We start from the raw sequence: 12,356 nt of genomic DNA on the forward strand, positions 1-12,356 counted from the left end.
TTTTTAGATCTAAAGAAACAAATTAAAAATGAAAAAGTGTGATAAATATAGAAGTAAAATATTTATTAGAAATAGCAGGAAACAGAATAGCTACTAGTGAATATCTTTACAGACAAAGATGAAAAACTTGAGAGAGAGTGTATGAAAAAGAAAAATGGTTAAAGCAACTGAAAGTACAGACATGAATGACAATCTAATAAGCATATTATTTGTATCCCTTAAGTTGATAATCCAAAACAATAAAATGGAAGATCATTTTGCAAAAATGAAGAAAGATACTTTCACTCAGAAAGGAAAACAAAAAAAAGAAGAAGAAATGTGCAGTTGAAAGAACACCCTGTGGTTCAGGAAAATTTGATACAAATGATCAGCACAGAGTCATATCCTAACTGGGTTATTGGATCTCAAATGACAAGGAATTTTTCAGGCATTCCAGGCAGGTAAAGCAAAGACTCTATGGAAGGAGAGGGCGGGTAGGAAGAGAATGTATGTGGATCCAAGAAGGCCCCAGACTTACCAGTACTCAATACAGAAGATAATGAAGAAGAATCCCTAAAGTTCTAGTGGAAGTGCAACCCGTGATTTTTATGCTCAGTCAAGATGTTATTAAACTACCGAGAAAATAGGTAGACAAGACAGAAATTCTCGAACAAAAAGTGTCTGTGAGTGCAGCTTCTAGAAGCCCTTCCTGGAAAGACAGCTTGATAATGAAACCCAGACAATGAAGGTATGAATTTTAAACAAAAACAAAAAACTAACTTTAGAAATAGAGAAAACATAGTGTAAGTAATGGGGCAAGCATTGAATCCATTTGACAACTATAAGAGTATGGCTGTAGGACAGAAAGTGAGTGTTATAAGTAGGGCAATGTAAATATATTAGTAGAACTTGTTAGTTACCACTGTGTCGATTCTGAGTCATGGCAACCCCATGTGTGCAGAGTAGGACTGCTCCATAGGGTTTTCAAGGCTGTGACCTTTCTGAAGCAAATCGCCAGTCCTGTCTTCCAGGGCACCTCTGGGTGGGTTCCAGCCTCCAATCTTTCAGCTAGTAGTCCAGCACTCAACCATTTATACTGCCCATGCACCCTTATTATTAATAAAACTAACCCGAACAGATAAGAGGTGTTGGCGAAAGGTGAGATGAGAGCATGTGGGAAACTGCTAATATCTTCCCCTTTCTGAGCAAGGACAGACTCTCCACTGCTTAAAGTAGAAGCACAGTTTTTTTTTTAAAAAAAAACCAAAATGCCAAAGACTGATTTTTTTAAAAACTTAGTTTATTTATTTAACCTTAAAGAGATCTTTTAGGGAAAAGTATCTCCTATGGTGAGGAAGCATTTAGTATCTTTTATAATCCCTTCAATTTCAGTTTTATTTCTGTAAATTCAGTTACATTCAAATTTAGTGGTTTTTTTTTTTAAATAAAAATAGTATCAGTTATATGATCACATTCATGTAAAAGCTTTTTTTTTTTTTTTTTCTTTGTCTTCATCCAACTCCTAGAAGAATTCATATATAGATAGTAAGACATCAGGAAAGATTTCCTGGGAGTGCAGGGGGAGGGCTTTTTTTTTTTTTAACCTTCATACTTTTTTGGCATTGTATGAATTTTTATAATATGCACATATCTTCTAAAAAGTGTTTCTTACACACCTACGCACTAAGCTAATGTGCCAAAATACTAATGGTGGTTCATTCTAAGTAGTAGGTATATTAGTTAGGCTGTTTTCCACTGCAAGTGACAGAAAATCTTACTCAAAGTGACATGCAACAGGGACACATCAATTAATAACATAGCAGGGTGGTCAAGCAGCACCAGGTGCTCAATCATGTCAACAGCATTCAGGTCCCTCCTATCACATCACCCTCTGACCTTAGCATTGGTATCATCACAAGGCTAGTTCCTCCAAAGGTCACACGTTGACTGTAGCAGCCCCAGGTATTATCAATTTATGCATGACCAATTCCACAGACAAAGAAGGGAAACATTGCTTCCTTGTGTCTCTTTTTAAGGAAGGAAACGTTACCCAGAACTGATTGGCCAGAGTAGTATCACCTGCCGATGCTTTAACCAGCCATTGAGAAGGAGAGAGGGACCACCATGATAGGTCCTTGGGCCTTGGCTGAGCCCAAGAGGGTGGATACTTGAACTTAATCATTTCTATTGGGAAGAAAAAAGAGCTGGAGGAACAGATGTTAGCTAAGAAGCAGCAGTGTCGGCTACAGGGTGTATATTGGTGATTGGAATTTTTCTGTACTTTTTAATTAAATATATAAAAATTAAATTTAAATTAAAAAACTAAAAAATAATTAGAATTAAATTTAATTAAATATATAAATTTACATAACTAATTTATAACGTATAATGACTTATCGGAGCCCTGGTGGTGCAGTGGTTAAGTGTTTAAGTCTGCTGACCAAAAGGTCGGCAGTTCGAATCCACCAGCTGCTCCTTGGAAACTGTACGGTGCAGTGCTACTTGGTCCTATAGGGTCACTATGAGTCAGAATTGACTTGATGGTGGTGAGTTTTAAATGATTTATTAAAATAAATATAATTTATGAAAATATTTATATTAATAATTAAGTAAATAGATTATATTTTTAATTTACCTTTCAATTGAATTGTGGGTGTTATGTCATTTTCATGAAGATAATACATCCATTTAAGCACTGGTATAGTTTTTTACTAGTGTTGAATAGATAGCTTTTCTTAGTACTATTTGTTAGAGAGTGCCCTAATAAAGAGACTAAAGTAATTGTGGAAGAAACCTGGGTGTTTCTAAGTTGTAACTCATTTTTTAGAAAGAAGGAAAATCACCATTGTGGACTGGGGCAATACAAGCATTTATTATAAATTTGAATAGAGTATGCCTTTAATGTTGGCTTTGAGGGATACAGGAAATATTATAAGAAATTTACCTAATAATGCATAAATTGTTTTCAATATTATGAAAGAAAGATTAACTTTAAATATTCAGAATTCAATTCCTTTGCAGGAAGGTTGCCACAATTATTGCGTTTTAAGAGTAATGAACAATTTTAACAATACGGAATGATACCTATATTTTAACTATTTTTTTTCTGAATTAAAATACTTTGACAGCAATCTAATTGAAATAAAAACCTTGGAAAATGACTTAAAAAACAAGTTTTCCCTTGATGAAATTCAAAGATATTTTGACATATGTTTCACATTGGTGTGGCGATGCCATGGTCTATCTTGTTCTTGAAGGAAAATTGAAGTGTCAGTGTTTAGATTGGGATGCATGGTGTCCTTACTCTCGGCAGTTTTCCCCTTTTCTAATCCCAGGAGGTTGGCAGTAGGAGGCAGGAGGAGGAGAAAATACTTTGTGTCTGCTAGTTGGAGTCTTCTTCCACTAAGTTATTTGCACAAAACATATTTAATTTAAACAAGATTTTACAACACTAAGCTCCCTACACTTTTTTAAGTATTATCAAAAAACATTGTTTAGGGTTATTCTAAGCTGCTTGGTTCATGAATACAGAACATACACCTTATATTCCATAAGAGTATCAGCTCCATTCTTTACTATAAAGTCAACTTCAACTTTGCCATGGAGCCCTGGTGGCATAGTGGTTAAGAGCTATGGCTGCTAAGCAAAAGGTCAGCAGTTCGAATTCATCACATGCTCCTTGGAAACCATATGGGGCAGTTCTTCTCTGTCCTGTAGGGTTGCTATGAGTTGGAATTGACTCCACGGCAGTGGGTTTGGTTTTTTGGTGGTCTTTGCCGTAGTAAAATAAGTGATGGGCCATTTATGCATGGTGCTTTTTAAAGTACCCAATAATTAAATCCAATGAAAACCACTTTTAAGGAAGAAAGAAATTTATCAAACCACAGAATGTAACTAGTCATTTACTTATGATTAAACTCTTTGCATGCTAATAAGGTTGGAAATACCCAGAACTTTATTTTCCTGCTTCTTCGAACCCTCATGTTCCACCACTTGTGCTAGAAACTTTTTAATTAGTAGCTTAAATTCATTATTGACCCAATTGTAGCCATGTGGATGTCATTTTCATTTGTTTAATGTACATTTTAGTGGGTGTCTAAGGCATGATATTTTCAAACTGGGTTCACATATAAGAAAGTCATGAAGTTGTTTCAAATTTTCAAGTTTGAAACTAAGAAAAAAAAATACACGCGAAAATTTCACTGAATTTCCATTAAATCACATTGTGCCCTGGAAGCTCTTGGTTTAGTAAAAACATGCTTACTCAGAAAGTTTTCAGGGAACCCCGTGTTGACTAAACTTGGTGAGTGCTCACTGTTTTAACTTCGTTCTTGATGGTGCTTTCAAAACTGGCTTACCAATAAAAATCAAGTGTATTTCGAATCCATAATTTTACATTAGGAACTAGACACTTCAGATTAGAAAGACAATTTATCGCTGTCAGTTATCCTTTTTATGGTTTTTCTGGCATATTACACTCTGATATTTGAGTAGTTTAGTCTTAATTTAGGGGGTCAGTGGGTAAACCTTTTTTTTTTTTTCATTTTTTATCACTATCATTCTTCTTCTTATTGATATAACAATAAATATTTTGGGGGTTTCTGTACCAGGCATTGTTTTATCATTTAATCCTTGCTACAGTTTGGTAGGTTTTACAGTAGTTGCAGTAGTATTTATGTTTTACATTTGAAGAAACTGGTTCAGAGAGATAAGTAACGTAGTGAAGGTCACCATGGCTAGGCAATGACAGGGTCAGGTTTTGATCTTGATGTTTTTTACCATGCCTGTGTCACAGAAAAATACTTAGCGTAGAATAATTCTTTTATTGCATATCTTCTTCTTTATTTCATATTGAGTCAGCTACATTTAAAACACAAAATCTAGGCAAGCTTCTTAGTCCTGGGAGGTTTAAGGCACTCGTGCGCAACTATGCTGTAAAGATTGTTAGAAGATTCTTATCTCACATTTGCAGTGCTTGACATTTAAATTGGAGGAAATTCCACAGTAGTGAGGCTGAAATGAGCTTAAGGCAGGGGTTTGAACCAGAACAAACCGGTTTTTAACAAGATCCCCAGATGATTCTTATGTATAATAAATGTTGAGAAACACTGCTCTACTAGTGGTTCTCAGAATTGGCCCCTAATCAGCATCATAAGCATCACTTGGGAACTTGTTAGAAATGCAGATTAAGGCAACCTCCAAAGTTCTGTGAGATTGATTGTTCACAGAGTAATGAGCATTGGTCTCCACTGGGGAGCATGCACTCCGGCCAGAACCAGCACTCCTGATGCATTTGCGTGCGTTTGCCAATGTTCACAATACATCTCTCGGATCATAAGGTAAGGTTTGCACTACACCAAAATAGCTCATCATTACTAATGAACTTAGTAGAGGAAGGTATTTTTTTTTTTCCCAAGAGTTAGCACTTTGGGGTTCATCCAAAATGTTTGAATTCTGTCAATTTATTCTAAAATGTCCACCTTGGTCTTTACCTAGAAAGAGGGGTCAATAAAGTCTGTGTCTCCACTCAAATTCTGATTAATGTGCAACTTGAAATTCTTGCACCAAAGGAAAGACCTAACTAATAAAATTTAGATTCTTCTTATTTTGGATATAAATTGCTTCAACATAGGACCCATTTGGGCAGTTTGGGTACAAACTGGTTGGCAGTGTGTGTATGTACTATCATGCTGCTACATTTTCCTTTATCTTGAGTTAAACTTTATTTCACTGGATGAATGTTGTTATGTCCCGTAGGTGGCTTATGCATAAATTCACCAATTACATGCTAATCCAGTTGTGCAGGAGCCAACTCTTTGGTTTCCATCAACTAATTTTTAAAATCTTACTTGCTGTGAGAATCTTGAGCCATCTTTATGACTCAATACATTGTAAAAGCATTATTGATTATCATGTTAATGTCCAACATAACTTGTTGCCTTCTAAGAGGAAAGATGCTTTCAGAAGATCATTAAATGCATTAAAATCTGCAGATGCCCACATGTCTGTAGCTCTCTTTAGCAGGCTGACTCCTTTGGGTCAGTTATTCTTAGCCTTGGTATTTCTATCTTATGGCATCGCCGGTCTAAGATTAGCTTGTTAGGCGTTATCATTATCATGCCATCTGAGTTACCTCCTAATATAACTCTACACTGGAATGATTATTTATAGAAAGAGCATTCTGTCATTTTTGGGTTATTTCCAGTAGTTTAAATAAAGAAGAGCAACATTCAAGTGAAACCACAGATTCCTTCCTGCTGCCAAAACAGCATGATAACTGTCTGCTTAAGGGGCAATAATGTTGTTTAAATGTGTGCTTAGGGTAACTGTAGAATTCTTTTTATCTCTGCCACCTTGAGACAAAAGGAAGGCCTTTGGGTAGAAATATGTGATGCTTGTGGAAAGGCAAAGAAGCGGGCTTAATGTTTTCTGTCACTGAGTTCACAAGACTCTGGTTGATGTTGACAACAAGGGGCGCACAGTGTTTATTTTTAGAAACAGACATTGCTAAGCTCTCTGTTTGGTGTTAATATGGCTCATAAACAGGGTTCCTCGGCTGTTGACCATTCCAGTGAAAATGCATTACACACACACACATGCACACATTTTTCTGTTTTAAATTTGCAAGTATGACTCTGATTTTTAAAAAATAATTAGAATAGTTCTTTTTGGCTAAAAAATATAAATTCTATTCAATTCTTGCAATGTATATCTATAGCTCTCTCTCTCTATATATATATATATGATACTTTCTATAAACTCCCTTAGGATTAGACTTAAGAGATGGTTTATGAAAAGGAATTGAATGCTGTATTGTAAGCACAGTGAGTATACAGGTTGACCATAGGTATGGAAAAATAGGCAAATATTTTGCATCATAAATGTCTTGTTGGTAATATAATGTTTGTAAACTAATGTTATCTATGTTTCTAGCTTTATGGTCACAATATATAAAATATAGCTATAAAATATATTGTGATTATAGTACATTAATAAAATTATAAATGGAAGAAATTCTCAGCATATGAAAAAAGTAGGTGTAAGCCTCTGCTTGTTTTTCAGGTATAAGTAACACTTAATGAACCCAACAAATTACGTGTACAATAAAATATGCAGTTTCATATTTTAGAAGTAATATTTGGCTTACTTAAATTGTGTGCTTAATCTAGATCTTAGTAATTGGTAGATTACGTTAAAATTAAAATTGTGATTTTAATATTATATATATTAAATAATATTTGCATTTGTAGGGTCGCTGTGAGTCACAATCAACTTGACAGCAGTGGGTTTTGTTTTGTTTTTTTATGTCTTGATTATTAACTCATCATTGCTTGATGATGAAAATGTTACAGATATATGCTAAACATTTCGTGTTAAACGTTAGTTGAAATACTTTAGAATAGATAACTGATAGCACTCTCTAAGAATATTAATAATTTTATCATTAATATTATTTACTGAAAAATCATAGTGGAATCTACTGACCATTGGGAATTTGCAAAATAACAGACAAAACCAGGAAAACATAGCAAATAAAATGTATCTTAAAAGAAGCCAAATTATAAATAAATCCAGAGGGTGGAAGTAGTAGGAAAAGCATAAGAAATCGCATCTTTACCACTCTTTTAATTAGCAGGTTGAAGGTTTTTAGCCTTCATTGGCTGCTGATGAAATGTTTTGAAACTTTGGGATGTGAAATGAAGTAATCATTCCAACATTGTTTTTACTCAAATATATTTGAGAGCATACCCTGTGCCAGGTATTGTTCTAGGCATGGATGGTGGAGTATAACTATGAAACAAGACAAGTAGACACACTGTTGACTGATTGCTCAATTGAATGATGGGTAAATAAGACTACTTTAGACAGTAATGCATACTAAAGAAAAATAGGACAGTGTATGCAGTGCAGTGAATTACTTACTACAGCCCTTGTAGCCATAACCTTTGTGACTCCTTCAAAATGATTGGGTAAGACTATGCAAATAGAGTGTTTGTGGCCCACCAAGGGAGTTATTCAGCCTGCTAAGAATGTAAATAAAGTGTATGGAACTCCTGTGGTGGTGGGACCATGCAAATAAGGTGTATGAAACCCTAATGAGGGAATTGGTCAGTTTCGCCATCCCACTAGGCTTAAAAAAGAGATCCAATCCCAGGGGGAGGGGGGACCTCACTACCACCAAGAAGAAGAGATGGGAGTGGAACATGTTCTTTGGACGTGGGGTCCCTGTGCTGAGAACCTCCTAGACCCACAAGACAGAGAGAGAGCTGTAACACCAGAGATGGTGCAAGATCGCGAGTAGCAGCAGCAGAGAAATAATGGCAGCAGAACCAGGAGACTGGACTGAGACGGTGCAGTGGGCTTCCCGGCCCATGGAGCAAGGCAGTTACAGTGGGTGTGCTGACCCACGGAGTGAGAGAGTTGAGCACTTTTGGGCAGGAGCTTCCTGGTGGAGTGGGGTGCCCCTGGGCATTCATTGGCAGAGCTAAAGAGCTTTGTAACATTTGTCCGAGCAGGGCAGAGGCTAGGCCGGCTGGAGAGGTGAGGGGCTGAGGGCTGAGGGCCAAGAGGCCAAGGGTCAGGAAAAGGCCTGCCTATGGGTAAGCCTGAGAAGCTGTCCTGACTGAAGAATTGTATCCCGAGTCAATTCTGATCCTGAATTGTAACCTGTTCCCTAATACCCTATAACTGTGAGTATGGTCTGTGCGTTCTGTGTGGCGATTGCAATGAATTATCAAACCCAGCAGAGAAGTAGAGAATGCCTTGGAAGGGACGGCTGGTGTCAGAATTGGTAAAAAGGTTGGAGAGAGGAGGTATGTCTGACCTCCACCTCATAGGAATCAGCCTTGGGCTGTTGATGTTGATTCTCCTTCCCCCTTGTGAAGCTCAAAACCAAAACCAGACCTGTTGCCTTCGAGTCAATTCCCACTTATAGCAACCTTATAGAACAGGGTAGAACTGCCCCATAGGATTTCCAAGAAGTAGCTGGTGGATTAGAACTGCCGACCTTTTGGTTAGCAGCCAAACTGTTAACCACTGTGCCACCAGGGCTCCCTTGTGAGGTTAGAGGGGGTCAAATGGCCAGCCCACCATTCGTACAATGGACTAGAAAGTGACTAATGGTAGCAGGAGCTGGTAGCAGGAGTAGTGTTAGCTAGAGTAAATAAAGTTTTTTGGGAAGGCTAAGCCATGAAGGACATCTTCCCAATAAAAGTAGGTTTCCCCTTCTACATTCCAATTGGTCTAAGTCGAATGGAATGAAAGCACAGTTAGAATAAAACAGGAAGTGTTCTGAGGCTATTTTAGTCTCTACTTACTTCTTTGTGGAAGGAATGAGAAGAGCTTTAGCAGTCGGTAGGTGAGGGAGCCAGGGAAGGACTGTCAGCTACTATTTTCTGTTTTCCACACAGATTGACTGTGAAACCAGCTGATCCCTCCTTAGGATCAAGGCCTTTTTAGAACCCCTCACCTTCCCTTCCTCCTGATGGTTCAAGCAGTATGAACCATCGCTAGTAGTTTAGTGGAGCAAATGATCCCTCTTCACTGAGGACTAGAAAGAGGAGGAACAATATATCCTCATCGACTGAGGTTAGAAGAGAAGTCTGAGTACATTTTTTCACAAACACAATATTGCAGTTTTTTAGGAGTATAAATACAGCATTCATTAAACAAGTATTTATTGAGCATCTACAGTGTGTGTACCAGGCGTTTAATTCATGGAAATCATGGGTCAAATAGCACCTTTGTTATATGGCTGGAGAACTCTAACTCCCAAACAAAGTGTTTAGAATATATTGTCTTCATGTGTTGGTTAGTGGATGGATTTGTGACAAGTTGTTACAATAATTGAGTGAGGAAATATTTCATGGAAGTGATGGATCTGTTTTAAAAACAGAGAAACAGCAGTGTATGCTAGGAGCTATTTTCCCAACATATCATGGTTTCTCAGGGATGGGGAACAATGATAGATACACACAGTAGGCTGGATAAACATTTTTGAGGGACTGACACATTATCTCACATGCTTGATGCCTCATGGGGTTTTCTCTCAACATTCCAGTTGGTCTAAGTCAAATGGAATGAAAGCACAGTTAGGAGAGAGCAGGAAGTGTTCTGAGGCTATTTTAGTCTCCACTTCAGCCTTATGGCAGGGATGGGGAAGCCTTTAGCAGCAGGTAGGTGCGGGTGCCAGGGAAAGGCTGTCAGCTGCGATTTTCTCCAGCCTCAAGAAGATGGGACTGAGCCACACTTCTGGTTGACATGCTATCTGGATTCATAGCATAGCTTCAGGAAAATAGTTAATGGCAACTTGGTTTTACATCCAGTGGTTGTCTCATTCAATCAGTATTTACTGAGTTATTGAGAACTGTATTTTTAAGTTAGGTTTCTTGTTTGTATATCTGTTATCTTATATATATATATACACATACATACATACATATAAATGTATATATATATGTAGATATATATATATATATAAGGGCTAATGATCAGCTACTTCCTTTTTCTGAAATACCCTTCTGCTCTGTTCCAACTTGTCTTCACTAGGGGAAATCCTAACTCTTACAAAGCCCAGTTCAGATGCCTCCTAATACCAGATGCCATCACTGACTCCACCCTAATCCCCTGCAACACTTCCCTAGTTATGTCTATTTTCTTCTCTCCCTTAGTCCCCGTAGTCCTTTATGACTCTCTTATGACATTTCCATTTTCTGCCTTACACTGTGGTTATTTATGTACGTGTGTCCCCATCCCCCCAATTAGTTATATTATAAACTCCAAGAGGAAAAGGATCATGTTTTACTTCTATTTATATTTCTTACAGTGCCTAGCATATAATTGATCCCTGAGACTATTTTTAGATGAATGAGTAAGTGATTAAAGAGTATAGCATTATTGCACAAAATCTGTGTTTATAAATTTTTTACTCTTCTAGAATGATTTCTTCTTTTATCTAGAAAATAAGACCTCAGTTTCTTTGTAACTTTGAAAATACAGAGCCTTTATTCAAAAGTTAAAACCATTTATTGTAGAATGTAAGTCAAGGATGGCCGCCAGTGCTTTGAAAATATATGTATAACCTTTAGACATTTTAATTATTCTTATCAAAGGGAATTTTGGAATATTCTTATTTGATTTGATTTTCCAATGAATAATATCAATAGAAGTTTCATGAGATATGTGTCTGCATACAAAATGTTAAGTGTGAAATAGCTAATTTAAGACTGCCTGAATATAATTGCATACTTTTTTTTTCTAAGGAGAAGAATAAATTTGGTTGGGAAAATGATTACAGGTGAACTTTTTATGTTATTCAAATATCACTTCACATTTATTCCTATTTTTTTCTTCCTTGATATTTTCATGTAGAAACATTTTTCTTAGATAAAGGACAAAAATGATTGGAATTTTCTGTTAACAATACTATCTATTTGGAACAGTTCTGCCCCAGGACTGCTCTTTAGAGCTCATCTATATTTATTCAGGCGTCATTTAATTGGACATATTCTTTAAAAAAGGGACAATGAAAGAAGAAAGATTTTTTAAATAAATAATTTAATAATCAAAATTTGAATGCCAAGGGTATCAGTAATCTTAAAAATTATCTAAAGTAAAATGTCAGAACATGGAATTCATGTAGTGAGATATTAAGGAAAGACAGATGGAAAGAATGAATCAATCCTTATACACAGCTATTCAAGGAAAAGAATGAAATAAATATATTTGAGTCTAAGTGGGAGAGGGATGGTGAATAGAATAAGATGTAAGACAAGTAAGGAAAAAATCTATACTTCTTCTCAGGGTAGTCTTTTTGCTCTAATTTAGCTTAAATCTCAGCATAAAGTTAGGGTAAATGAAAGGCATTAAGGCTCAGAAAATTGAGTTAGGTGATAATATAAGTATGGGCCAAGAGAAGTTTTGGGTGATAAAACCAAATTTTGCAGCACAGCTGTTTAACTCAGCTTGGTGGATCACTGTGCATCTTACGAGAGTGTCCTTTCAGCTACTTTGCAAATGCTGCCAGTTGTGTTTTCTCATCTTTGTGGGTCCAAGGTAAGTGGTAGCTGGTAATAATAATCATATTGAGATGAAAAATATTAAGATTGCTCTGATCTTGGACTTAGAAGTTTCCTATTCCTATAGTATGCATTAACAAGACGTAAGAATTAGTTCAAGCAAATTTCTAGAGGCTTATATCTTTGGAACTATAAACTCATTTAACTGGAATCACTCATTTGTTTTTGTTTCTCAAAGACGAATATAAGTATGTTAGAAAAAAATTATCTGGATATCAACTTAACCTAACTTTTATATTGCTTAGTAGGTGAATAATACAGCCTCAGGCACCTGATGATTAAATGTAATAAAACAATGCT

The 12,356-nt window shown here is 36.4% G+C and overlaps 1 protein-coding gene across 23 annotated transcripts in view; it reads left to right on the forward strand.

Moving 5' to 3' along the window:
* The window catches only part of HDAC9 (histone deacetylase 9), a 700,487-nt gene that overhangs the window by 103,451 nt on the left and 584,680 nt on the right, over nucleotides 1-12,356 (forward strand). The window lies entirely within an intron of this gene.

Source organism: Trichechus manatus, unplaced genomic scaffold, assembly GCF_000243295.1.
Source record: "Trichechus manatus latirostris isolate Lorelei unplaced genomic scaffold, TriManLat1.0 scaffold00050, whole genome shotgun sequence".
NCBI classification, from domain to species: Eukaryota; Metazoa; Chordata; class Mammalia; order Sirenia; family Trichechidae; genus Trichechus; species Trichechus manatus.